This window comes from Ptychodera flava, chromosome 10, assembly GCF_041260155.1.
Source record: "Ptychodera flava strain L36383 chromosome 10, AS_Pfla_20210202, whole genome shotgun sequence".
Taxonomy (NCBI): Eukaryota; Metazoa; Hemichordata; class Enteropneusta; family Ptychoderidae; genus Ptychodera; species Ptychodera flava.
In genome coordinates this window covers 8,662,535-8,686,627 of record NC_091937.1, presented here as the reverse complement: position 1 = coordinate 8,686,627, position 24,093 = coordinate 8,662,535, and the positions used below count along the sequence as shown (strand labels likewise).

The 24,093-nt window shown below is 37.8% G+C and overlaps 1 protein-coding gene across 2 annotated transcripts in view; it reads right to left on the bottom strand.

Annotated features, from left to right (window-relative positions):
* LOC139141915 (phe13-bombesin receptor-like) overlaps positions 1-21,548 on the bottom strand; it is a 94,654-nt gene extending 73,106 nt beyond the window's left edge. For both annotated transcript variants that reach the window (XM_070711676.1, XM_070711677.1), the window contains exon 1: positions 21,347-21,548. The gene's annotated coding sequence lies outside the window, so the exon portion shown is untranslated. The remainder of the gene's footprint in view (positions 1-21,346) is intronic.
* Positions 21,549-24,093: the final 2,545 nt, after the last annotated feature.

Sequence of the window (24,093 nt, the reverse complement as noted above, 5' to 3'; positions counted from 1 at the left end):
TATATATATATATATATATATATATATATATATATATCAGTACCAATATACATAAAACTACGATTGCCAGAATCTATTTGAGAAATACGAAACCCTGACACCTTCAGTTTTTAGCTCACGTGTTCACACGTGGGCTAATGTCATAGCGATGTCTGTCTATCTGTCCGTGTGTCTGTGTGTGTATGAGTGTGTATATGTGTCTGTTTACACGATAACTCAAAAACGCCTGAACATATTCAAGTCAGATTTGGTATTGAGGTACCATATGCTACTTGCAAGAACTGATTAGATTTTGGTTAGTGTGGCTTGCATTTTTATGAACTTTTGTTATTAATGACATAACTCTGAAATTCCTGTACCAAACTTTATGATACGTGCAAAAAATATTGATCTGATATATCTAATTACACTTAGAAGCATTGGGCAGTGTCAAGTTAATAAATAGCTCATTTGCATATTTTATGAAATTTTATAATTAGTCATGTAAATCCGATATAACTGCACAAAATTTGATGAATTCTGCTGCAGATACTGATCTCACTGATATCTAACTGTGGTCTAAAGCACTAAGTAGTGTCAAGTTAATTAGGGTTAATTTGCATATTTAATGAACTTTGTAATCAGGTATATAACTCTAAAATTACGGCACCCAAGTCAGTGAAAACTGGTACAGATATTGATCTGATAAATTATATCTAATTGTACTGACAAGCATTTGGCAGTGCCAAGTTAACAAATAGCTCATTTGCATATTTTATGAAGTTTTGTAACTAGTAATATAACTCAGAAATAATTGCACCAAATGTGATGAAATCTGCAGCAGATACTGATCCGACAGATATCTAATTGTGCTGTAAAGCATTTCGTTGTGTGGAGTAAATTAAGGGTTCATTTGCATATTAAACGAACTTTGTAATTAGTGATATTACTCCAAAATTACAGCATTACATTTGATGAAACTTGCTACAGATATTTATCTGATAAATATGTAATTGTACTGAGAAGCATTTGGCGTGTCAAGTTAATAATTAGCTCATTTACATATTAAATAAAGTTTTGTAATTAGTGATTTAACTCTGAGAGTACTATGCGAAAGTTGATGAAACCTGCTGCATAAAATGATATAACAGATATCTGATTGTTCTTATTACTCTCCTCACATGGGTGTCGGTTATATTGGTATGAATTGGGTTTATTGACAGAAATATTGAAAAACATAATACAATAAATCCTCGTCAGAGATAGTTACTCTGGCTGTAGACCTTATACACGTCAACTTTTATCAGTAGTCTGCCTTCCACTCCGCGTTTTGTGCTCAATTGAAGTGCTGTCAGAATATAAAATGTCTGTCTTTGTCCTTGTGTTTTGGTTAGTGATTATCCTGAGGTCTGCAAATGTTGCGTAACATCTCCTTGCTCGTTGTTTTGTCACTTTAAAATGAGACAGGCCAAAGATACAATTTTTTTACACAACTTCATAACAGTTAAAAAGAATGCAGTAATTCATGTCATACTGTACTATTTCATGTGTCCAGTAGTGCTAATACATGTCGAGTCACCAGCAGTCAATTTCAATGCTTGATAACTAAGTTTGTAAGTTTGTCAAACTCAAAATCTGTTCAAATCATTTCCATATAACAAGTCATTCCTGCCATTCAGGGGTCATATTAGCAGGTCAAGTTGTTCTGTTGAGTAAATGCTAAAATTTTCTAGTCTGTTTACTGGATATCAAACATTCTGTGAAGCATACTACCATTAATGAACCTGTTGTAAAACACGTGAGCACATTAAGTTCATATCTGGTTTCATTTCTAGTTCTGTTTCATTTGAGAATACTTATTTGCTCTTTTCTTATAGTAACATGTTTTACCAGCTTCATCTCTGAACATATTGACTGACTGCAAGTACATTTTAAAGGAGCACCGAGGACTAAAATCACATAAATAGTCCATTTGTCAACACCAATATGAGCGAGAACCAGACATTGTGGACTGCTGGTATAATAGAATGGAGCCGGATTAAAGATCTGAATGTATTTCGGGTTTCTAAAAAAGTCAAACAAGAATACCTGATATCGAATATTTTATTACAGGCTTCCAAGAAGCTGGTCTAGACGATGTCAGATTGCTTAAATCGGTGACTTATGTTGGTTATTAGACCACTTCTAAATATCACGACAAATCCGATTTCGCAGACAGAGAGCAGAATGTCGATGCCAAATGACTCTATGGTGTCTTAGAATGGTTGATTTATATCTAAGATTTCACAACCTTTAGCTACAAGTCGGGCTAAAGCCGACTTTTCACGAAACACCCTACCATTAATATTAAAGGCTATCAAAGTCTGAAAATCGCTGACATATACATATCAAATAGATAACGAATATTCATAATCTCTTCAGTACTGACTAAATCCGCTTTGTTAGAGAGGTCTAACTTCTGTACCAGATGAGACTATATACGTGGATCTGTGAAACTGGATTTTGCTACAGGAAAGTCTAGTAACAAGAGATACAGTATCATGTATTAAACATTGCCGTGCGATACTTTAAAAATAATACGAACAAGTTCAATATTGCAGTGTTAACGTTCTTCTCGCGAATTTGAGACGACCGTCGGTGTGTCACGTCAAGAATGTATGGTTACAGTTAAGTTGTTTTTCCGTAATGAGAATTTATTGACGTAGTTCTACGCGTATACAATGTGAAAATATCATTTCCTGTAGAATGTTGCACTAACGTGATCATTAAAAGGCACGAAGCTTTACGTTTGATGATTTTTTTACACTACTTATGATTTTATGTCAAAAGTAAGTCCTTGTTCAGCTCCCAAAATCATGTTGAAACACCAACTAATTAGCTTGTCAATAAAGCAGCTATACGGGCAAAATGAAATGTTCTTGTTCATAGTAGAATGCTAGCACGGACAAGAATTTACTTGTCAAAAACAACAAACATGCCGACTACACATGTGTACGCTGAATTGACAAACACACTGCTATGTATCTGCACGTGGTTTGAAGAATCGAACATGAAACGTTGGCATTAAAAACAAAATTGTAAGAAAAATCGAGGTCACATCTTCTTGCTCCATAAAAAGTAAAAACTACAGCTCGAATTACATCTGTTTCCAATGAATCAGAAAGGTTACTTGAATTTCAGACCAGTTCCTATATCATTTCAGTTTATCGTATTATCCTCATCGCATTGCTATCCTGGTTTTGAAACACCAGAGTTACAAACACTTTTATATACACTTAATACAAAAAGAAGTTTAACAGCTAGGAACTAATTACGTATTTAAGAGGGGTCGCTATCATAAACGTATGCAACAACCTAGCTTTGCCATTGAATATAAAACCATTCCTTTTAGCGGTTTTAACTGCAGGGGTGTTCTTTGCATGAATAGGTGTCGTACGTCGTGGGTTCCGATCCGATTGAGAATATACTGAATTATTTAGACATAGCACAAAGACATAGGATGTAGGCGATGTTCGCCGTTATTTGACAGTTGTATAAGGAGAACAAGTTATCGCCTGCAAAGTTGTAATCATGGATTCCAAAAACCTTGTTAATGAGTGGGATGATATACGGAATGATGTCAGTGTCATTTTAAAGATGGGTTTCATTGAGATATACAAAAGAAGAAATGAAGCGCTTTCTTTGTAATTGTACTGTTTTATCTTTTCATTTACAGTAACGTAACTTTGTAAATGTATATTTTGAGTTCTGACTATGGCACACGAAGCCTCATAAACTCCACTTATATACAGCTTTGTCGTTGGGACGTCGATGGCTGTGCAAGGATAAATATCCTTTCATTTTTTCATCTTGTAGGTTGTAGAATGTATGCAAAAAACGTGATAAGGAAAAGTTGTGTTTCCGCCCTACGTTTTGGAAAACATGATATGCAAATACGCTGAAGAGTTTTGTGTACTTTACACTGCGTTTTGATAAACATGTCATGAAATATGAAGGCAGCCCCTTAAGACTAAAGTATTGCTACGCATTGCTCATATCTGATACTGCCCTCGCATTGAAATACATAATATATTTATGAAAAGCACAAAGGAAAGTCCTAATTCGGTATTATTTTTCGCGGGTTCTTTTGTACAAAATAGAGACTATCTTGGACACCTTTCTTCAAATCTAGCATGCTATCGTTCAGTGAAAGTCTTTAGTGAAAGTTTTTAAAAATGACAATGTTACATTGACATTTGCTGTAATTCTACTTACCAATTGTGCAATTGGCCAATACTACACCACCAGTCTATAGTTCCCTACATTTAAGTATCAGTGACATATTATGGAATGTTCTATGAACAATAAGTACTACAAGCCGCATCGCAAAAACAAGAAAGGGATAACAATGTCAAGTATTATTGCTTTTAAAACCAATGGAATTTTCAATTATCTGTTCAAAATACCGTTTTTAGCGAAATGTTAAGAAGATCCTGATCAACACTTCGAGGCAAACATATTTGAGAAATAAAAACAAACTAAACCATTAATATTACAGCAGCGCTCTATGTAAATATAATGCAAGTATTTTGACTTCATTGACAGGATTGGGAAAATGACGGTTGTGATGATGTGATCATGATGATGAAGATGATGATGATGATGATGATGATGATGATGATGATTATTTTTGTTGTTGTTTCTGTTGTTGTTGGAACTTTCATCATCGTCATTACTATCGGTAAAAATATTATACGGCTTAATATATTTCCGAGCATAGGATACTCATAGAAATTCACATTCAAACTATGTGTACCATTCGATCTATGCACTCAGTCTTCTTCATAGCGATATCTCAGTATGCAGATGATATACGTCATGAACTAGAACAGACTGCACTTATATCAAAAAGTACGATTAAAATACCGGAGGGCCTCTTGAGATTAAAAACTTTGAAGGAGGAAACTGATGAAAATCTCTTTTTGTAAATGAGCACAATCAATATCATTTAAGAGTCATTAACAGAGAAACTCGCACGACTTCAGAGAAGCCACAATTAGACTTAATTTAGGTGCGAATGTTTTTGATCCAGATGGATTTGCGTGATTTACGATATCGTATACTAACAATCACTGTCGTTTATGACTTTGCATGTTCCTTGCCTCTGACAAGCATTTAGATAGAGAATTATAGGTTGTCATTAAGGGTCAGCAAACCTACACCCTTGAAAGGCTGGTTGACGTAGACCTTAGAATATACTACGGAACATCTACAACGTTTAATATTCAAAGCATATCTGAAGAAAGTGGGTCGCTTTCGCATGCACCATTGCCTGTCCTCTTTGTTTCTTGTCGTATATCATTCAAAGAAAGTGAATCTCTCTCTGACCTGCAGGGAGAGTTCTGCTGGATAATATAATGAACTCTACCCTAGTGTTGCATTTCATGTTGTACTTTTCCTTCTTATGTTAATGATTTAATGCTTCACTGTTAATTGTATTTTTGTGGCAATTGTTGACCAGGGTGTTCTACTTGGTCGGCTGACACGCTTTGAAATGCCTTGTTCATGAGGAATTATGTTTGTGTTTTCCCTATCAGCCTCATTTCCAACAAACTGAAACCCTTTAAAATATTCTTCAAGTGTTATGTTACACACTAATTAGCAATGTAATACCTAACTAGATAGATAGATAGATAGATAGATAGATAGATAGATAGATAGATAGATAGATAGAGATACATACATACATACATACATACACATACATACATACATACATACATACATACATACATACATACATACATACATACATACATACATACATACATACATACATACATACATACATACATACATACATGTACCTTTGCATCCCTGTATATGGCGTTGTTTTTAGAAAGGTCGAGTATGTCTTCGGTTTGCTATCAGAATCGATCGATACTTGTCCTCAGTGTCCCACTGTCAAATCTCCACATCCCTAATGGAACATGGTTATATACCTTACACTCACTAGATTCAACGTCATACCTTAGCAAAGTAATTTTCACAAATGGCGTGTACCAATATTTGCTAACAGAAAACCCGACCTAATGGGCCATTATGCCCCCATGCCCTTTATTAGAATAGGTAAGTGATGGTTTAAACTGAAGCGGACGGAGGGTCACTTACTCTGAAGATCGGCAAGTCTTTTCATGAGCCGAATACTTAGAATTTTGATGTACCCTACAGAATACACAACACCTTTTGTTGATACTCTGGCTACCCTGTCCTCGTAACGCAGTAAACAGTGAAGCTGAAAAGAATTACTTCACTTGCAATACAACCTATGAGAGTCGTCGTGTAAAACCATTTTCACTCGAAGTTCATGAACTTTAAAAGTATGTAGAGCTTGTGAAAAATTCTACTTATACACAATATCCCGATGTAAACATCCTCACAAGAGCGTATGCTATAGATGCTCGCCTTTGATATCGCTTAATGATCGGGGTTCGCTCTTGTTGTGTACCGCTTCTTGAAAGCTATCAGATCCTTATCGCTAAGGTCCATGAAGGTTGAGGAGCTTATCTATTTCTTTGAAGATATATTGCATCTTTCTTTGACCTGTCATAAAACGTAGAGCGCACAAATCCTCTGAGAACAGTAAATTCTCGGAATCGCACATTTGGTTTTTATGTGCAAAGATCATGCTTCAGGTAGCTTTCCATTTGCACATATTTCAAGCCGTCATTTGTCGCATTATCAAAGTGTAGTCCAACACCTAGAAGCGAAATTAAAGGAAACCATCGAAATATCACTATTTATGACCATACTTTCACACCATTAAAAGTATAGGTAACTTTCCACTTTATCAGAGTACTCGACATTATGAAACACTTCGAGATCTTTAGAGGCTTTCGCGCTTACCGCCCACAACACATGCACTCATTCAGATATCCACGAAATACAACAAAAAGTAATCAAAATTCAGAATGCATGAATAGTGTTTTTAAAGTAGATGCGGGCGAAAAACCATGCAGAGGGACATTTTTAGGGGGTATTTAAGTGTGGAGTACAGATGGCGCCGCCCTTCATAACGAATAAAATAAGATTATTATGAATTGGTGTCTTCCGTAAAACATATTCAAGTCATACACCGATGGAACAAATATAATGCTTAACCCGTCGATAAAATTTGCAATTTCACAGTCGTTGTTTTTGTGGTTGTTATGGACCTGATGGGCAGCATGAAACAAATATGTCTGTATATATGACATGACACAACACAACATGACATTACGTAACATGACATGATATGATATGAATGACATGACATGACCACATGATGCGACATGACAAGAAATGAGTGACATGACTTGGTATGCAGGGACTGAGACAAAATGAGCGAAATTCTGTCGACATGTCGATTGGAAACCCTAGACAAATAAACCACGAGTTGACCCACTTCACTTTTCCGTGCCATTTCATCAACCGCATCTATCCGGATTAGCTTTGTAAAAAAACCGTAGCATTCAATCAAATGACGTCTCCTCGGACATACTTCTATAGGATAATAATATAATATGTATGTGATGTTCGTGTAAACACGGACGAAGCGGGTTTGATTTCAATTACACCTACAAAAGCTATTCAGGATTGATAAATGGATACTCTTGATGCATCTTCTTGTCATGTGTCTTTGCACAGATGCAACGGTGTGTAAGCTGCTTGCGTGTGAAAAGTAAGATGGAATACAAATATTGCAAGGAGCGTACTTGTCGCGTCTAAATGATACATCATTCAGTCATGCATACAGCGGGGGCAGATGACGGCAGGCCTACTCCTGCCTGTGCATTCATCACTTCATTGTCTTCCACAAAGAACATCGTCATATAGTCATTTCAAGCTGACATGATGGACATGGTTGCGCGAGGTTCTGTCAAAAAAAGAACATTTCTTCCCTGGTCACGTTTTCATCGACAAGATTCAACACCCACGGGCTTTTCATAATCACTGGAGCGAATAATTACAGCAAACCCATAAGGAGCTTTTTTATCTCAATAACAGGTTTCATATTTTATCCATGTACACGAGGGCAGCACTAGTCTTGACATGTACTGCAGCCGTTGGTCCGCATAGCTAGTCTGTATGTCTTCCTAACTAAAGCGTATTATTCGACGTCCCAGGAAAGCTATACTTATTGTATATAACGTGAGGTTTGCAAGTTATCATAAGATGTTATAAGATGCTATACAAGCTTCTGGGGAGAATACGTATTGATGTTGCTTAAAGGCCAGTGTTAATGGCTGAATAGCTAAGCTTGTGGTAAAGATGCCGAACATAACACCATATTTTTTGGAATGCAATATTTATCGGTTCCCATCGATAAATGACATCTCAGACATTGTTTTGATTGTTGGAACAGTTAGCGTAAGTGAATTTATAAACATGGACGTAATTATGTCTTCCAGATATGTCAGAATTCTAACGGCGACCTTTGATCATAGAGTCGAAGCTAACTTATAAAAAAGCAACGGATATCTGACAGTACGAAGGGCAACAGGTCTTGGTATTCGGATATTTTTTAAGTTGAATGCTTATACCACTGCTGCAATTGTATAGACAGGAAGTGACAACGAGAGTATGTTTGATGAGTGCTACTTCTAACAAAGATATCATTCTTACAACACCCAGCTAGGCTCTCATCTCGACACGGAAGATTATAACAACCCCATCTCACATGTCAAAAGAAAGATGAAGCTACACCCCGGGACGCTTCTCTTCGACATCTGGCCGTAGACATTCATCAGACGTTGTTTAGTGCCGTTTTCAATCGATAAATGACATCTCAGACATTGTCTTGATTGTTGCAACAGTTCACGTGAGTGAATTTATCAACATGGACGTAATCAAAAAAATATGTCTTTCAAATATTTCAGAATTCTGATGATGACCTTTGATCATAGAGTTGAAGCTAACTTTAAAAAAAGCAACGGATATCTGACAGTGTGCATAGGCAGTGTTCAACCATAGTGCTGACAACAAGTCTTCGCCTCAAAGTATTTTGACATTTATGTACTTTGACAAGAATTTGTGACATATCAAGGTTCATATACTTATGTTTCTGTTTCTTTTGAGGTTCAAAGATATAATTTTTCCACGAAATTCCACGAAAATACTCCCATAAAAAAGAGAAATAATTCACCGAAAAGATGATACAACCGTTTGAGAACAATTCAATGCATAAAGATGTGCAGTAATGAATACAAGGGATCCGGAGCCCTGATTATTTCTACATTCTTAGGACATGGCCAAGCAGGTACCTCCATGATTGATTGTAAAGGTATTTTCGGAGTAATAATAATAGCTATAATAAATATAGTTAAGTGAATTGGCGACCCATAAAAACTAAGAATAAAAAGTTAACGTCGGCCATTTTCTATCAACATCAAACTCCTGCGATTATGTAAAAATGGTATCGACCATAGAGTTTATCCATGCACCGTGCCTATATTATTCTGATTCCGGTATTGCATCTGCGTTCAAGTTTAACAACACCATGACGTTGTCCAAATTTTCCTTACACCAGTCATGGCTCTTATTAGTTCATCTAACTCTAAAAATTATTTTATTAACGCCTCTGTTCATTTCAGTATATTTCACGGTAATATTGTCCATTCTACCCCTTTCTTTCTACAGTTAACAATCTAGGCCACTGAAAAAATTCTAAAGGCTATCCTAAATATTTAAATCGAACATAATGAAATGGCCGATTCCCTGAGGCTCTCTATACGAGCTGAAACGACAATAATCAAACACGCTAGATTTCAAGATAAATCCGAATTATTTTAAGTTCGTTTCCAGGATAAACGAGGCATAGAACGGGGTGTGATCTGTACATGCAGTTTATTGCGAGCAAAATTTATAACGAATAAACTATGCATTTTTAAAATGTCACAGTTATTATCCTTTGATTTATGTTGCAATTTTTGATTGGTACCCCAGGCGGGTCACTTGAAAAAGATGCTTTTGTTGTTGTTGCTACTTTCGTGAATTTAAAACCATCAATTCGACTGGGGAAAATGAGGTGATTACATGAGGTAAAACTGTAGGAAATACACATGCTTTTTATTATACCACACTTTTCATATTTTCCATAATGATAAGTGACCAATGTATTTTCCCTGCGCAACAAGTACTTGTAGTCTAAACAAACCAATGTAACGCCATTCACGTCATGAAATTTTCCCGAAGTAATACCAATGGTTTAATTGACACTTCGACCGGCTACATGAAAAGCGCTGGCAATACTTTCAAAGCAGCAACGACATTCTAGCTTTGTTAGAAGTACGTTCTGCTATTAGCATGTATCTTTTGAGCCTGTGTAGCTGATGATTGTGTAATTGCAGTGGAAGAAACTGTACTACACATGCTGTATGCAAAGGCTACTTGAGAAAACCTACGGAACACGTCTTTCGAATCCTATCAGAATTCAATGAGACAGGTGCAATCTGTTACGACACCGTGCTAATGGACGACAAAATTGAGCATTCGGAGAAAACACTTTCTATTTCTAGATAAGACCTATGTTGTCAGCTCTTTCTTGTCACACTGAGTGGATCGTGCTGTCATTTGCAGTTTAGAGCAGTTTTGTGTCATTGCAGTGGGTATAATGTTCAACTCAGTTATGTCTACGGTGTCCTCTTTGTCACATGTTTGATACAATACTACAAGTTATGCATAGTCATACTCTGTAAACCACAATAGGAGTACCGGGTAAAATGTCTCTAAACTGGTACGAGACAGGAGCTAATACGAAATGCATAAATAGTAATAACCATACGTGCTGCTGTGTTGCTTTGTCTGTTTATTCATAGCAGGTACCATGACTTTTTAACAATCGCCTTTTATTAGGTTGGTATCTTTGATGTCATAATTTTAGCAGTGTTTAGCAAACATCACGACTTCACGACATCACGACGTCGTACAGTGCCGTTCGGTATGTTTACAGACGTTGCACCCGGGAATGTTAATTTTCACGCCATGTAAATATGAAGATCTATTGAGAATCATGTCCAGCTCTACATTTTCTAGTGAGAATTACTTTCACAACAATATAAACTGTGAATTGGAAACAACCAACCAGCCGGCGAACAATTGCAACACAAAATGACATTATTCCTTGGACAGTGCTGCGTACGTTAGTGACAAGAACGAATTCAATGAAGAATATCTAGAAATGTCTTTCATGGAGGGCATTATGTTGCTTGGTTCCATCTTACAGGTGTCAACCAGCGAAATCATTAGTGGGTCAGGGATGGGATTCATGACCTTGTTAGCGACGTAGCATTCATCTCCTTCAAAAACGGCGTATTCAAAACAAGTCACATCCATATGTTCACCTTCATGCACAGATTAAGGAGGAAACCGTCTTATGTAAGCTGACCTTCACCGTTGACGTTGTGATGTCCGGTGATGTTTGTTTGTGACCTTCCTTCAGACCCTCTCATCAGCATTTGTCTAAGGCCAAATGAAGTTTACAACTCAAAGTAACAAAATTTGATGTGAAAATATCTCTTAGCATAATACTGTTACCCAGATCTGATTAAGCATTAAATTAAATTAGATTAGTGGAAATGACCAGGACTGCTCATTACCAAGCACCTGCCAGATCTTGATTGTAAAAAATTGCCCTTGACGTCATGAAATACAGGCCCATCCATAGATCAATTTAGTTTGGCTCATGACGAAACCATAAAACGGTTTCAATGCGTTCCGCTTCATGGACTTTGAAATTGATTAAAGACGAACATAACATACAGAGCGCATCTAAACGGAGTCCCTGGACAGGAAATAATGGCAACAGACGGTTCTGAAATTGTCACTCATTTTTTTTTAGATCCAGCGTCATCAACTTTCCCTGAACAAATGAGAGCTATGCACATTTAAATAGAATAACAGTGCAATCGCATGCAGTGACGTCAAATACGGTCGATGTTATATCTTCTTTGACAAACATATTTAAGTTTCTAGACAAGATACTGTTGTTACGGTCAAATGTGACATGTTCATTAAATGGTGAATACAGTTTTTACATTGTTTCTCGGCATCATTAACCAAAACGCTGTACGTGTGCTATGAAATTTCAAGCTATATAGTTCTCGTCATATGTACGTTATACACGCACGCATGCATTAGGCAAGCCCAAATTACAAATAAGCTATAAGTACCTATCCCAGGATATTGGTCCAAAATTGTTCTTTGTCGACTAAAATGCAAACTCTCGATCATTTGAAATAGAAATCCTCAAAAAAGCAAGGAAAATTTTGAGAATCAGGTATCGTAAGAAAGGCCATCGTTTACAAATTACTGGCAATGAAAAGATTCTGGCTTGGTTAACCCCACTGCAGGTTTCCGTGGCTGGAATATTAAATTAAGCTATGAAAGCTAATGCCATAACGAATAATTGAATGCACAGATAAATTATGCGTATGTAGACATGACTTGGGTCTCGTTAATCTTTCGCATCCTGCTTGGCTGTGAGTCTCTACATGACATCATAGATTATCAGGGATGTCTTGTAATGTATTCCATGCTTCTTTAGAATCAGAGGCGCTATGTAATATTAAAATGAACCTTAAAATCAGGTAAGTATTGGTAAGCTAGCTTGGAAATGCTTTCTTATAAGTTACCAAATACGTCCAGTTTACCAAAATAACATTTTGTCTAACATTCCCCTAGCTAACGTATGCGTTTTTTCCAGTAGTCAGAAAGTATGTTTATATGTGTTTTCTTCGAGCCCTTCCCTTGAAAATTTCGCTTTATCCAGAGTTTAAATATATCTCCATTGCCGAAAATATAGTTATGCCGGCTGCCTTACAGTTCGAGCAATCCAAACTTAAATTGCCATATCTGCAAATGGTTTTGACACAATCAATATGTACGCGCATGCTCATGCATGCACGTCACAATTCCTCCTATACTATAGCTTCCGGTAGTCCAAAAATAAGTTGCGATTCAAAATGTGCCTATCTCTAACACTCATCCCTGAAAGGGAAACTTCATAAAGTGAAAGGGATAAAAAGCAACTTCAAAGAGATTAAAGTCAGCAGAGGCCATAACAAATGCATTTAATAGACAGTCACTGAAATTAGCTTACAGATGCCATGCGAGCATTGGACGGATTTTATATTCGATAAATATTAAAGTTTATGTTTTCAAAAAATGGACACTCTGTGACTGATCGGTTACCTGTTGGCAATTTGTCCATCGAACATTTTCCCACCCGTACCTAGCCCTTGTCCGGCTGGCAAATGTCGGGGAGTAACCTTCATGATACCAGAAAAAAGACTACCATAGAAATAGACTATCCCGTATGTTGCCCAGCAGTTGGCTTTGATAGGTGAAGAAGGTACATACAAGGACATTGTTGTTTTTGTTCTGACATGGGGAAAGACTGTCCGGGACGGGCAACGAGTGTATTATTTGATTAACATCAGTGTCTGAATTCCGTAGAACAGCCTGTTTAATTGGCGTTGACAAAATATAGAGTCAGGCACCCCGGAGTTTGTTCAAAGTTTCCCGGGGAATTCTGTACTTACTGTAAGTTATCATTAAAGATCGTTTGGCAATAACTTGTACGTAATTTCCGGCATTATTGTCGTTTTTTTTTAAAAAAATACTGAAATTTGTTGTACTTCCATAATCATGTTAAAAGTGGCTAGTCTTCCTAACTTAGCCTAGATGTGTTTAATGCGCAAAGGCATTGTGGACGACTGAATTTCTGTCAACAATATAATTAAATTGTAAACAAAAACATCGTCATCTGTAAACAATACGTCATATTTGCATATTTCGAACTTTGTAGTTTACGCATAAAGAGATATGCTTTTTTCCAGATTGTTTAGAATACCCTCTTAAGTATGCGCGAGACACCCTTCTTTATGTCCTAATCAATGTTCGAATAGGATATCAGAATGCAATAGAGTTAAGCAAGTAATTTGGATGTTAACATTGACGACAAACATTCTAATAGGCTAATTTATATAAATTAATTGACGTCATTACATAGCCCGTAGAGAAATGTAGTCTTGTACTACTCGACATGTCGATTGGTTTTTAAGAGTTCTTGAGGACAATCAAATGAAATATATAAATGCTAAGTCGGAAGATTTCACATCTAGACTTGGCACAGCCGGCTCATGATAAACTCAATCGTTAGATAAAATTCTTCCCACGTACAAGCCATAGCTTAGTATTCGCTTTGCATTCCTAGACTAAGGTCTAAAGTGCACCATATTCCTAAACCGATCACAAGATACTCCTGTTGAACCAGTCAACGGCTGTCACTTGAATAATATAAGGCGGTAGTGTCAGGGAACTTATTTCGCGTATGTCGCTCTTAACAAGCAATTATTCCAGTCTTGCTAGTCGGAAAAGTTGTTGGGTAGGAATGTAGCAAAAGCAAATGCACCTTTCACACGCTTCACTACTAAATACAAGCTATTTATAGACCACGTCGTATTAGATAAAATGCTAATTATTCTACTTTCCCTATGCCCTTTTCACATATGCACATTATTTCTGATTGTCAAACATAATTTTCAGCAAAATAGTCGGGTGAACGCATGTTTCAATATGCTCATCGAAGCAAAGTGATCCCAGCCGCTCTGAGACAAATCTGTGGATAGATAAACGGACGTGTAAGAGTGAATGTGCGAACTTGTAGACATGCAGATGATGAGATACCACAGCTACCACAACATTCAATAGCAGATAGACAGACGCGGACAAGGCAGAGAGTTGTATGAAATAACAGATAGCTTACATATTTACAGGAATAAGACAGACGCTCGTTCTGGATAAATCTGTAGCGACCGGACATTGGTCATCAGGCCATATGTCTGCTGTCATCAACGCTAGCGCTTCCTCGGATGGCTGACAATCAATTTTCTCGATAACATTTCATTGCAGTTTTAATGTCTAGGTTCCGAATATAGGGACAAAGCTTCCATACATATTTGAGGCAGACTTTTGCAAAAGGTTGTCTGGTTGAATCAATCCTAAATATGTGGTCATACACCTAACTGCCTGCTCGTAAAATGCACCCTATATCGGAAACAGGAACGCCGTATGAGCAAGATCAACGGAGACTTTGTCAGGGACTTTTTGCTCGTCTGCTAATCCCCTGACAATTGACACAGTTGGTACTGTATAAGGTACAAGTCCGGCCTAGACACACCTCTCCCAGTCAAGCTGGCTCTGACCTCTGTGCCTAAATAGCTCCATCAAATCTGTCATTAGCGTTGGATCCAAATTGCATAGTCTCCCACTGGGACTCATTCAAGGGTCTCCCCTTGCCATGTCAAGATGCACTGCGATTTGTAAGCAAAATTTTGCTATCTAATTTGAAGCCACAGGCCGTCATCTATTTATCTGATGATAATCCCCGATCTTTGTATCCAGAACTCAACCCTCTGAATGTAAATCACATACATCCTGCCGTGCAAAGGTCAGGATCCATCAATTCTATTATTGTCTTTTCGATTCCCAAACTTGTGAATTATTACCACTCAACCAACCTTTAGGTCTCACAGTGTGATCTGCAAGTGCACGCGTGCCAAATAATATGAATATATTTGTCGGTAATAATTGTACAGATTTTGATTTAAAAACCATATTTGAAGTCATAACAACGTGTGTTTGCCTTCTGTGAACCTAGTAAGGGCAGCCACCAACAACGTTTGATGAAGGTTTCAGACTCGGGAAGAGCAAGATTGATTTTTTCCTATTGAACAGCAGGTCATCATGCTCATATTTACTTTGTAAATTTTACTTAGTTAACTGTCGTATCAACTATTCAATTAGCAACAAAGTGCCTACTGTGACGCTACTCTTGAAGCTAATATTTGATCTTTATTTTGCACTGGTATTTATCACTACATTTAAGCATTCTTCCAGTTGTGTTACTTTCAGTTCAGTGGCCGAGTGAGAATAAGACCAAAGAGTTAAGTTGGGTGCAAAAGCAGAACGAGCAAATAACTGATGGTAAACACAGTTTTGTAAGGAACCATAGGTTTCCAGAATAAAATTAAAATGCTATTATTGGTGGAAAGTTCTGATGGTCTTCGAGAGGAATACGCTGCATAAAGACCTTATACAGCAAATTTTGAGGTGCGTCATCTAAACGGGCTGCTGTAGATATGCACACAGCTTTCACTTATGTTGTTTGTCACTGGTGAGCCTTGTATAGAACTTTTCATTCAGTGTGCTGTTTCTTTTTTCCGTTGAATGGGTCCTTCTAATGTCAGCCATCTGTGGCCGCCGACTCATAATGCTCTTTTCCCGCGAGTAACCCGAAGTGTCTTTGTTAAAGAAGGGGAAAATTAACCACTTGTTGACCGTATTCAGGGATTTCTTTCATTCTGTCACCATGGAAACCGTCTTTTATTGCCTTTCTCTCTAAACCTAAATACAGGAACGTGCTATCTTCCATTCGTAATCGTAAGTTTTTGCTTCAGCCCTTCATGGGTAAGTGTCCGCGTTCAACTCTGACTGCTGCGTTATCAGTTTGAGATGATGACTGATTGAAAAAGCAAATTTGTTCGCCCATCATCGATACCTCTGACAACTCATCATCATTGTGATTCGAAGAAATGAGGCTGCAAAGCAGAGTACATCATCACCACACATTTTAGGGGCCGCGGATGATTAAAACATGCGCACGGTAAACGAAACTAAGTGCGTTTGTCCTCAATCCCCCTCCCCTAAACGAAAGTTTCGAAGTGCGAAAATCCAACCAAGCCTCATTCGTCGTTATGAAATCACGCATACGCTACAAACATCCCCCCTCTCATACCCCCTCTAAAATTAATCTCTGTTCAGCGCCAACTCAGCAATGACGCAACCAATAGAATGAAATGAAACAGTGTATCCAAAATGATTGTTACGTTATTTTATCCGTGCACTGATTCACATGTATGTCAAAAGAATGCTGGTATAGCACCGATGCCGTACTGGTACATGGTACACGCCTAACAATGTATCACGATATTTTGCGATACAGAAAAACGTGTAGCGAGATGTTGCAATAGGAAAACTTGCAGTGCGAGTTTTTGCACACGGTAATCGAAATATAGGCAAGCCCCTCCCCTAAACACAGAAGTTGCGTTTACCATGCACGTATTTTGATTATATCAACGGCCCCTTAGATGGCAGTGAGTTACCTCAATCATACGTAAAATTGCCCGCTCAGCAGGTCACTTGTTGTCCACGTTCCGTGAACCTGGACGCGTTCAAAGCTGAATATTTATGAACATCTCATGTGGTATTCGCCGTTGACCCGCAAGAAAGACCATTGGTACTTATTGCAGTTAAAATAAAACTGGGGGCGTACGCTGACTTTCCCAGCTATATGCTGCCTTGTGTCAGTGAAAAGGCGTCATTCATCGTGCAAGATGCTGTATGCACCTCGAAAGTGAAATACTTAAACTTTTGCTAAAACTTTCCTTAATGAAACTTTCAGCCATTCTTTTACTAAATCAAGAATAAAAATCCGGGGTCACCATGCACATTTTGGTACTAGAGAAACAAATAACCTAAGATTTACCGATATTTAAAATTCAAAATGGCCGCCATCCCTGTGTTAACTTAATGAAAAAAACCCAAAATTTTCGACTTTCGAAAAACTAAGCATATGAAAAGTTGTATTACACCAAGAGCTTTCAAATGAACTCCCACAAGTGGTATATTAGAAAAGAATTGTAAAAGTTTGAGAGTTTGAATATCTGTCCCCCGAGGCGCGTTCTACCTTAATCATTACCTACTATCCATAATACCCTCTTTTAAATTAAAAGCATAACATAATAAAACACAAAGAGTGAGGTATTAGTAAATATATTTTCCTTCACAGAGTTACTTGATTAATGAGGCATTAAATCTGAATTTGTGATATCGTTTCTTATTTCCAAGGAAATTATTTCAAACGCCTCAAGGGAAGTGGAAGTACATGAAAAGGAATAAGGGAGCCACTTAAATACATTCAAATTAGATGAATAACATAGTTTAATAACTTGTCTTGGCTTGGGAAATACTTAAGCAATAAAGCACACTTAGCGATGGTATACCACGAGATTTTGACCAGTTCACGACATATATGCAAGAGCGATAGCGAGTGCATATATGATGTGAACTAGTCAAAATCGAGTGGTATACCGTCGCTGGGTGTGATTTACTGCTATTATATCATAACAGTATATTGAAATTCTGGCGTTGAACGTCATAAACGGAGTTTTGTTCAAGCGGAGCGCTCGCGAGTATGCCTGCCGTGGTATATCGTCAATATACCACGGTTCTTTTCGCGTCTCGACCAATCAGATCACTGCATTTGCACCATCAATATACTAGTATGATATAATATTCTATATTTCCCTTTAGGAAGGCTCTGCAAATCTAGATCGATAAATTTGATTGTATCAGGGTAAAACATTAAAAAAACATCATTTGTCTATTTCATCTTGAACATAGAAATAACATGTTCTTTCCCTAGAAATATCAAATAAACCGTCTGTCTTTGTTATGTAAAGGATTTAAATCGCTGTCCCAAGCCATGACGACTTAAAGGAGAGACAAATTAGTTCCAATCGTGTTATATATATATATATATATATATATATATATATATATATTATATATATATATATATATATATATATATATAACACAAAATAATATTACTATCGTTGAAATGAATTTTTCGAACGATTTGTCTGCACTTGCTCTGAGTCATTAAGCATTCATGGCTATTTGCACAACATGAAGGAATTGACTAGTTGTGGAACGAATGATTAATGGGTGTACAATGAAACCAAATACAGTTTGTGTGGTCGCTCTTTGACACTGTTGCATTGAATCCATACGATTGCTGGAATGAGCAATTCCATTTTATTTGACCATGCATATTTAGGAACGACCGTTAACAATGATAACATATCAATAACTAGCGAACCGTCGAAGCTTGAAGACGTTTCCCGGGCTGCAAACACAGTCTCCTGTACGACTGGAGTTCTATCATTGAAAATACATTCCCTAGGGGGTGCCCCGAGATTTTACGAGTACTTAACTGTGATACTGAATTATCTTTTGAATGTTTGCTATGCTATGCTATATTAAATACGCGCAACTTCAAACACGCCGTTTTATTCATTTCAAATCCTCATAAATGTTCCGCAAACGTCAGAAATACGATCTCCAAAACGAGTCATATCGAGTTTATGAAAAGAGCGAACGCGTGAGCATATCAAATAAAGTGAGACATCACGGTGGAATTGGTTTACCTGCAAGCAAACGTCTATCGATGTCGACAAGTAAACGGTCGTTTTTTTTGCGGCATCTCGGCTCTGTAGTTCCGGTCGTTTACGGTATAATGCTTGTTTGAAAGAGCTTTTGTCCACAGCTTGTCGAAGGTGTTTACAAAACATCATGCATGGTATGTTTTAGTTACAAATAAATGATATCGACATCTTCTAAGATTATTTGTCTGTAAACATGTACTGGAACGGAGCGCTCAGGGTGGTATTTGGAAACATCTGTCGAACATGTTTAACTGTTTGCTTATCTTACTCCAGTTTATTCATCAAACAGGGCGTCCTAACAAGATGGTGCGGTCTATTTTCAGACACACGGCCGGGCATATTTCCCTCGATTGTTTAGGAGAGTATTTCATCGGTAACTACAGTCTGATAGTACTATGCGTCACTGTAGTCTTACGCCATATGTTAATTAACATCGCACATCATTTATCAGCTTAATTATCGTGTCCCCTGAAACACTGATTTAAACCGATGCGTCTATAACTTATAACCGAAATGTGAAAGAGAAAAATTGACAACAATGATAAAGGTGGTGACGTTTTGTACGATTTCAATTCACAATAACCGCAGCTGCTGCTTGTGCAGTGCGATACATTTAATTTAAAATTATCGATATATCTATCTTCGTGTCGCAATAGAAGGACTGAGTGGTGGACATACATACGTGCACTTACCACCTAAAATGAGTGATTTATTGAGATGTCAATTCCGTAACCTTTTATGATGAATCATTTTTGTCGTCAATTATCTTCTTGAAAAGCATTAAGTACTGTAAACCGATAATCTAGTTAAATGAGCGCTTGTGTTTTAAAGTTGCATCTCCCTAACATTCCCAAAGTGCCACTTGCACATGAGCTCGTGCACCCTTGACGTAAGGTCATGACACGCTTGCATCTCTGGCGCATTGCGGTTGGCCGAATAGAGCCGACTATTGCAAACAACCTTCACGTGGGAAATGGTTGATAATCGACATGTAACACAATCATCTTCAGGTCCCTCGATGTAGTCGCGTCTGATTTATTGTTTCGCGGAGACAATGTTCCTTGGAACTTTAAACCGTCCCGTGCTGTAATGATAATGGTATAACTACAGAGCATATACTCTATACCTAGGCATTCTCGAACCGATTTTGAGCATTTCTAACGGCGGCGAGTAAAAGGTGAAATGTACGCTACCATCTTAGACAGTAACCAAGGAAGAATACATAATATATAGTTGCCTGGGGTAAATAAAACAACAAAGGCGGTCCACCTTGGAGGTGTTTCAAAATAGGTTGTTACGATTAAGCGAGGTTTATTTGGTCAAGTCATTTTCCATTAGCGTCCAAAAAGTTTACCTAAAGCCTTTGTCGAGCTGAAATATAATAAACAGCTCTTGGTTGACATTTACAAAGTGTGGAATAAAATTTCCCGAAAGACCGAGGTCCTTAAAACCTTGAAAAATTATATTGGACCTGAACACGTAGTCATGTATACAGAAAGATTTTGTATCAGAAGAGGAGTTCTGGTTCTTCCAAACATAGCCCTGATATTTGTTTAGGCTTTCGATTATAAAAACCATTCCGCAAACAGACCATAAGCTTATCATTATAAATTTCTGCAAAGCGTTCTCATGACCTTCAGAGCACCGTCTAAATTTTCCTATTTGACAAGTTTATGAGGCAACTCGGGCTGGTGTAAGACCTTTAACTTATCACATTGACAGAGCAGCATCGATAGAGAGGTTTATCGAATTTGACTCGATTGATAAACCGTGCCATTAGTACTGAGTAGACGGTTCTATTGATTTGCCTTGGATAGGAGAAGATAGTTTGCAATGGAAGGCCGCAAAGTTACGACCGCATCAACATTCACTTCGAAATCAACACAAGGTTTGTCATTAAGGGATGAATTAAACGTGCAGTTCTCGCACCACTATCAATAGTTTGTAGCGAGCCGCGGTTGAATTACTCGGCGTTCCCTATTTCGTCCTTATGGTAAACCTCGTTACAAATGCGGCAATCATGCATTCAACTACAGTAAACTGTAAAAATTACATACCCGTGTTAAGCTTGCCGTGCACTGACCTTTAGTGTACCTCTGTTCCACCGAATGTTGGTTTCCAACTTAAGTTCGCCAACTTGACTCAGTTCATTTAACTGAGTGGCAAGTATGTCTGCCGTGCTGCATGCAAACGCCACTCGCAACTTTATTCACCACCACGACATCCGCCGATTTGGGCTTCTGGGCTGTGAGATCTGGCATGAGCTGCGGCAAGTAATACGCATGCGCTGGGCGTGTTCATTTTCACCACGACGTCAGATCTCTCTGGATATTTTTCGAAGGGAGGTAAAGGAGCAAGGGGCGTTGCTGTAGACAACAAAGCAGATTTACACGGTCTGGCGCAGCATCTTTAGCCTTGATGTTTCCATAAAGTGTGGAGATGTCTTCGCAGATAACATTTTACTTTCTGTACACTCTTGATCAAGATAGCGAAAAAGTAATTAGCTAGTCGCCTTGGGACATTCTCATTCTTAAGGCTTCTGACACTTACGTGAATCCAATCACTGTAGTAAACTTGAACTTTTTCGGCGTAGTAAGTGCAATTTCATCGTCCTTCGGTGTTCAAGAACTCATCCAAATTGTCGACATCACGTCCATGCTTTAGAAAATTTCAGCTGTCTATGTTATGACTGGGGAAATCACCAGTGCATGTAATTAAACATGTGTATAATCAAGTTATTGACCGGTGATTCCCCGCATGGTACAATCTAATTGCACCCGTTGACTCATGGACAGCTACCTGCAGAAAACACACTAGTGGTATGTAATTTGACCAGGCATTTAAAAACTTGTTTTTTTTTCTGTGTGTCGTTGAAAGGATGACCATTAGGCTTGCACACGATCGGAACTAATTTGGGATAATTGGATTTTCATATTTTGCAAATTTTTCAAAAGTGTCAGGTGCTTATATAGCTGAACGGTGCAATATTGCAAATTACTCATAAAAACAAGTGTGTAATATAAAAAGAAAAGCAGATGAGATAACATTTGTACATTAAATCGACATTACTTCACCATCCAATTATCCAAAATTAGTTCCAATCGTGTTCGTTATGAACAGTTTATATTTAGTTCAAAGTTTCGTGCGATTGACGACACAAGATGTTTTCGCGCTGAACCTAACGAGTGCACCGTTACTTTCTAGCATTTCGTGTCGCGCTCGAAACCAAAATCTTGGCTTCAAGTATATGAGGAAGGTTTGTACAAATGTTATGAAAAAGATATAAGCATAATACGTTTGTCATCGGACATTAACATTGAGGCCCAGTGCGACAAGGATGCCGCAAATCTATGTCGCCCACATTGGACAGTTTGAAAAGCAGCTAAATTTTCACTACCATATGCACAAAGGAGAGTTTATGCCGTGCTTGTGTCATTCTATCTGTCTTCGTCTGTAAGTGTGTCTGTCCTATAGGTCGTTGTCTCAGGGAACCATGCGGATTCACATCTAGTACATAGATTTTATTCTGTAAGCCTTTAACGCAGTAAGTTATTGATCGTCATTACTTGCACAATTTATACCCAATATAATATCTATACGTCGTAAGGTTTAACGAGTCCCGCTAAACGTCGTAAGGTTTGACAAGTCCCGATACATATATTACCAATATCATGAGAGTTTAATATAGGAAGACACTTGCTGCAATAAGTGCTTGCGATCAGCGTACAGCATTAGGTGGATTTGTCCGGTATTACTGAACCAACTGAGCTCGTACCAGGATGATCTTACGAAGAGACGTTTAGCAGTATCACTTTTCTACATCAGATTATATGCAAATTTCACCACCATTTCATAAAGGGAGATATATATCTGAATTCACTACAGATATTGGTCTCTCATCAGATATAGAATGGCGCAGACAGACATTAATATGCATCAGTTCATTCTGGTCAATAATTTCCAAATACCAGCATTTCCTCTTCATGAACATTTTGAATTAGGGAAATTTCTAAAATTGATGGCACAGCGTTTTGTGACTTCGACAACGGATATTAATATGACAAAGAATACATCGTACAGTACCTGAAAGTACGCACTGCCATGTTGATTAATGAGCTATTTAAATTTTAACTACGGTGTGTTCAATAGGGTTTGCGATTAGCGTACAGCATTAGGTGGATACGTCCCATATTTCTAAACCAACTGAGCCCGTTACAGACCGTTTCAACGAGTTCCGACAGTTTACAATTACCATCCTATTGAAAACAAATAGTACATTCGGTTTATTCTTATTTTAATCATATTATATCAGCATGTCAGTCACGTCAATGCGTCCTTCTGATTGGACGAGAGCTAGTTAAGGCAAAAACTGCTGCTGTTGTTGTATTTTTATGTGCTAACACGGGCCCCTCAACCAGCACAGTAGCTTACAGCGGAGACAGAGAGTATTCAGATAGCAGGATAAATCGACGTTAGAACTAATAAATGATCAAAATGGATGGCTAACACCATTCGAAGAGAAATAACGTTTAGAATTTTGCTTGTAGAGCTACCTTACTATAGTGTTTAGCTAGCGCGTTGCCAAAATTAGCGATGTCAACTTTTTGTCGTCTGCATCGCTTCTATTGCCATAGCCCCGTTTGCGTGCTATGTAGCCAACAATTCTCGGTCCCGGGCGCCGAATTTCTGTTCGACGATGATTGCTAAAGATTTTATCTTGTTTTCTTCATTTTTCATGCTAAACCTGCGTCGTAGGAAACAAATTTGGAACATAACACAAATATCGATGCAATATAATTACAGC